Source organism: Chelonoidis abingdonii, chromosome 1 (genome assembly GCF_003597395.2).
Source record: "Chelonoidis abingdonii isolate Lonesome George chromosome 1, CheloAbing_2.0, whole genome shotgun sequence".
Classification (NCBI taxonomy): domain Eukaryota; kingdom Metazoa; phylum Chordata; order Testudines; family Testudinidae; genus Chelonoidis; species Chelonoidis abingdonii.
The window spans coordinates 143,741,076-143,745,978 of NC_133769.1; the positions used below are offsets into that span (position 1 = coordinate 143,741,076).

At 52.1% G+C, this 4,903-nt stretch overlaps 1 long non-coding RNA gene across 1 annotated transcript in view; it reads left to right on the forward strand.

Annotated features, from left to right (window-relative positions):
• Positions 1–1,346: 1,346 nt before the first annotated feature.
• Positions 1,347–4,903, forward strand: part of LOC142046136 (uncharacterized) — a 21,759-nt gene continuing 18,202 nt past the window's right edge. The window contains exon 1 of the long non-coding RNA XR_012655073.1: positions 1,347–1,432. This is a non-coding gene — a long non-coding RNA (uncharacterized LOC142046136). The remainder of the gene's footprint in view (positions 1,433–4,903) is intronic.

Here is a 4,903-nt window from a genome sequence, read left to right on the forward strand (position 1 = left end):
TCCCTGAGGGAGTCAAAGTCTAATTTTCTGAAGTCCAGGATCCATATTCTGCTGCTCTCCTTTCTTCCTTGTGTCAGGATCCTGAACTTGACCATCCCATGGTCACTGCCTCCCAGGTTCCCATCCACTTTTGCTTCCCCTACTAATTTTCCCCTGTTTGTGAGCAGCAGGTCAAGAAGAGCTCTTCCAGTTGTCTTCCACCTTTCCAGAGACTTTCAGCTGTGGTGGAGCTTTCAGCTGTTCCATTCTTCCACCAGGTTCTTTTTGTAATTTCTATTTACTCCTGATACCATGTGGTGTTCACTAATTCCTTGAGACCTAATGTGCGTGAAAGAGATCCTCTTTATTCAGTGACATAGCTCCTCAGCTGCAGCTATGTAACAGAGCATTCGCTTCTGCCACTCCAACATCGCCCCCTGTATTCCTGTCTGGAAAGTTAAACACAATTAAAAGGTACAGTTCCCAGTACCACAGTAGGTGCTTTCCCTTCTGAGCCAGCACTGACCCCAATGCCCCAGGTTGATCCTAGGGTGCTATGCTGCAGGAGGGGTGTGGGTTACTCAGTAGGGGGCACTACAGAAAGATAGTAATGGAAAGCTAAACCGTATTATACTGTTCAGCCGCTAGGTGGCACTGTGCGTGAAAATTTCTTATTTAAAATGAACTTCAGCCATCCCTAGTACACTGTTAAAGGATTCTATGATGATCACGCCTGATGTGTATAAGCCAGCTCTGCAGCCAGTCCATAGCTGGTACAGAAGTACATGACAAGGATCCCTTAGGTGTCTTTGTCTAATTCCAGATTGAGCTCATTAGATTCCAACTCTGCTAAAATTCTTTCCAGTTTCAACTGGATTTTGTATCTATTATTTCCTTCCAGAGAGTGATACCTGTATATGCAGCCTGGAGAGTGTTTTGGGTTTTTCTGGGATGAAGAGCACTTGTGAATTGTGAAGGCTTTGCATATAATACACAGGATGAAAAGGGGGCAGTAAAAGACATCTGTGCCCATCATAACATTTGTGTTTCAGGTGGAAGATACAACCAAATGATTTTAAGGTGAATTACATCCCAGGTGTATGTCCAAGAGTGACGTACCTGCTCTATGAAATCAGGTGGGGCAGAAGTACCAAGTTCTGGAGGCACTGGTGTCGAAACACCCCAACCCAGCACGCCGAAATCGCCTGTCTGGAACATGACTTCAAGAAGTTAAAGTTCAGGCCATCAGTGCACTGCTCCATCACCTGGTTCCTGTCCTGGAGCCCCTGTGGGAAATGCTGCCAGAGTATAGTGGAGTTCCTGAGGGCACACCCCAGTGTGACTCTGAAGATAAAAGCAGCGTGGCTTTTTAGGCATATGGATGAACGCAACCGACAAGGCCTCAGGAATCTGATGGAGAATGGAGTAGCCCTATACATCATGAACCTGCCAGGTATCCTAATCATGCTTTGGCCCTGTCTAGGCTAGGATCAAAGGCGTGATGATAGAATAAGTTAGCTGACAGGTGCTAACACATTTGAAAAGCCTAGTACAGAAAAGACAAGCCTTTAACCTGTGCTAATCTGGTCCAGATGAGGTCTAGGTGTTAACATGACCAGTTTTCCACGTGTTAAAGTGTACATTGCTGTGGCTACACTAGACTTTTAGAACATGTTACTGAGCACATATGAGCAGACACATTCCGTTGTCACAACTTTTATCCCAGTCTAGACAAGTAGGCTTGCCAGATGTCCAGTTTTTAACCAGAACGACCAGTCAAAAAAGGACTCTGGCGGCAGTGTCGACTGGGTCATTAAAAGTCTAGTTGGCAGCACAGCAGAGTCCCAGGGCTAAGGCAGGCTCCCCACCTGACCTGATTCTGCATGGTTCCCAGAAACGAATGCCGAGTCTCTGTAGCTCCTAGGTGCATGGGCAGCCAGGGAGATTCCTCGTGGTGCCCTCGCCCAAGTGCCGGCTCCACAGTTTCTATTGGCCGGGAACTGTGACCAATGGGAGCTGCAGGTGTGGTGTCTGCGGGCACAAGGGCAGCATGCGGAGCCTCCCTGGCTGCCCACGCGTATAGCAGCTGTAGGGACCTGGCAGCAGTTTCCTGTGAGCTGCAGTAAATGCCACTGGGACCCCACACCCTGAACCCTCTCTCCCATACCCCTACCTCCTGCCCCAGCCCAGTGAAAGTGAGTGAGGGTGGGGGAGAGCAAGCGAGTGACAGAGGGAGTGGGGATAGAGCGAGTGGGGTTGAGGCCTTGGAGAAGGGGCGGGGTGGGGCAGGGATGTTTGGTTTTGTGCGATTAGAAAGTTGGCAACCCTATAGACAAGGCCTTTGCTATAGCTGGGAACTGGATGGCTCAGGGGTGTCAGAGCATGGCATATGCAGCCTTTAACTTATAGGGCACCATTTCCAATCCAATTCCAGGCCAGGGAGGCTGGCTGGGTGGAGGGAGTCAGGGAATGGAACATGGAATCTTTAATCTATAGGGCAGCAGTTCCAGTTCAGTTCCTGGGCTGTAGTGACCAAAAGTTCAGGTCAGCAAGGAGCCAATCAGAACGGTTCTATGAACGGAGTTGAAAAACCAGAAAGTCAGCAGCAGCCACTTGTTAATAGGACTGAAAACTAACCGGTCACAGACACTGCTGAGTTCCTAGTTTTGCCAGTAACAGCCACTCTCTGTGGGTGGGTTGTGTGACATGAGTTGGTGGTAGTGGGTGGACAGGACAAGCACCCAGTGTCACGCCCTTGTTGGCAATCTGAGTGAAGAGGCCTAAGTGTGGCAGGAGGGCAGAGGGTCTCTCCGCCCTTGCCCAGGATGCCAGATGTAGCGGCATGGCACACTACCAGGCTGACAGCATGCCCACACCTCTGCACCTCTTTGTTGCCTCCCCTGCTGCATCAAGCTGCATCACAGCAGGGGGCAAACAAGTAAATAGACCAAGATTAGTGCGGTGGATATCTGGCCTGCCGCATTCCTGTGGGAGAGGGAGGTGTGCAGAGCAGGCCTGGGGAGTGACAACATATGCCCCCAAGCAACCCCCTCCCTGCAGCAGAAGGGCTCCTTGGCAAGCTGATAGCAGGGAGTGGGGAGGCATTTGGAGGTGTATCAGCAAATCTCCCTTCTGCCTGCTTTCCTTTCCTCCCCTAAACCTAGCCACAAGAGCAGCACTGCTGCCTATCATCCCAGCTCCTTCTGTCCACTCTGCAGAGCGGTGGGGCAGCATGTGCACAGAGGAGCAACCTCTCTCTAAAGCCGGGCCCCTCGCATCTACAGCCTCTTTGGCTCCAGCAAACAACCCCAAGCACATCCGTCCTCTCCCCATTCCCTCCCCATCTTGTAAATGGCAGAATGACAGAGGAGTATGTGGAACAACCCAAACTGGGCCTTTCCCGGGATGTAACTGCTATTCTCTCAGGCTGATGATGAATGACGGGCTTGCACAGTTCTTTGCTGAAACTATCCTTTCCTTCAGGCAGAGTGCAGAACCCTGATGCATTGATTCCATTTTTGTTGCATAGGGTTGGGCCTTCCAGGAGACATGTGAGCTTAGAACTGTAATTCTCAAACTTTTGTACTGGTGACCCCTTTCACACAGCAAGCCTCTGAGTATGACGCCCCCTTGTGAATTAAAAGCACTTTTTTATATATTTAACACCATTATAAATGCTCAAGGCAAAGCAGAGTTTGGGGTGGAAGCTGACAGTTCATGACCCCCCACATAACCACCTCACAACCCCCTGAGGGGTCCCAACCTCCAGTTTGAGAGCCCATGTAGACAGGTGAACTCATCCCCGCACCTCCTGCTGGTCATCCTCTGGAATTAGGTCAATCCAGCCCTGAGTGCCCTCTGCAGACCAGTGATCCGCCTGTCCTCTACTGGCCCCCATATCCCTCACAGGACCCCAGTGCCCCTTTAACTGGATCTCCTCCTCCCAGGGGAACCCCTATCCCACTATCTCCACTTTGCCTCAGTATTGGCTACTGCCCAGTCTCCATCTAGCCCCCCTTCACTGGGGCAGACTGCAGTATCAGCCACTCATTATCAGCAAAGGGGTTTGGACCTGCTGCCTTTGCCTACCCCAGGCTGCCCCCTGCAACCTCCCAATACCTCTTGGTCTAATGCTAGGCCACAGCCTGGGGCTTTCCAGGCAGGAGCCCCCCAGCTCCTCTGCCTTTCCTCAGTCCTACTCCACTCTAGGTACTTTGTCTAGCTCCCTACAGCCTGGCCCTTCCCCCTCTACAGGCAACAGGAGACTGACTGGGCATCTGGCTCATAGACTTTTTATACAGACCAGCTGTGGCTTGATTGGGGTGTGACCCAGCTGCGGCTACTTCCCCAATCAACTCAGCTTTTAGAGCTGGGCTTTCAAGTCCTGCCAGGCCACTTTTTAAACACCTTCTAGGCAGGAGTGGGTAACCACCCCGCTGTAGGGACTGCTCTGTTGGCTGGAGTGCTCCCCCATCTCTGGCTGCTGCTCCTTCTCCCTTCCTGGGTGGCTGCTGTTAGCTGGAGTGCACCTTCCCTGGATGACAACTGCTGCTGCTGGGTACACAGATGGACCAGGTGTCGAGGGGCCAGGCTCCATGCCACCCCCCTGTACCCCACAAACACTCTAACCCCGCAGCACCAAGAGGGCCCCCCACAAGGTTTAAAAGGAAGTTCTACCAAGTCCCTTCATGGCCCCCTCCACCGTGTCTCCAGAGCCCGGCAGCTGTGTCTTCTCAGTCCTTCCTCCTCCACGGCTCAGCCGCTTCCAGGACAAAACACACGTCTAGCAGCAGCAGCTCGTCCCTCTCCAACAACCTTGGTTGCCAGGCAGGGAATGAGACCCTTCACATGGTGGTGGATGTGTCCTGGCTTCTCCCTCCAGAGGTGGAGGAGTGGGCTGGCCCAGCAAGGCCCCCTCTCACTC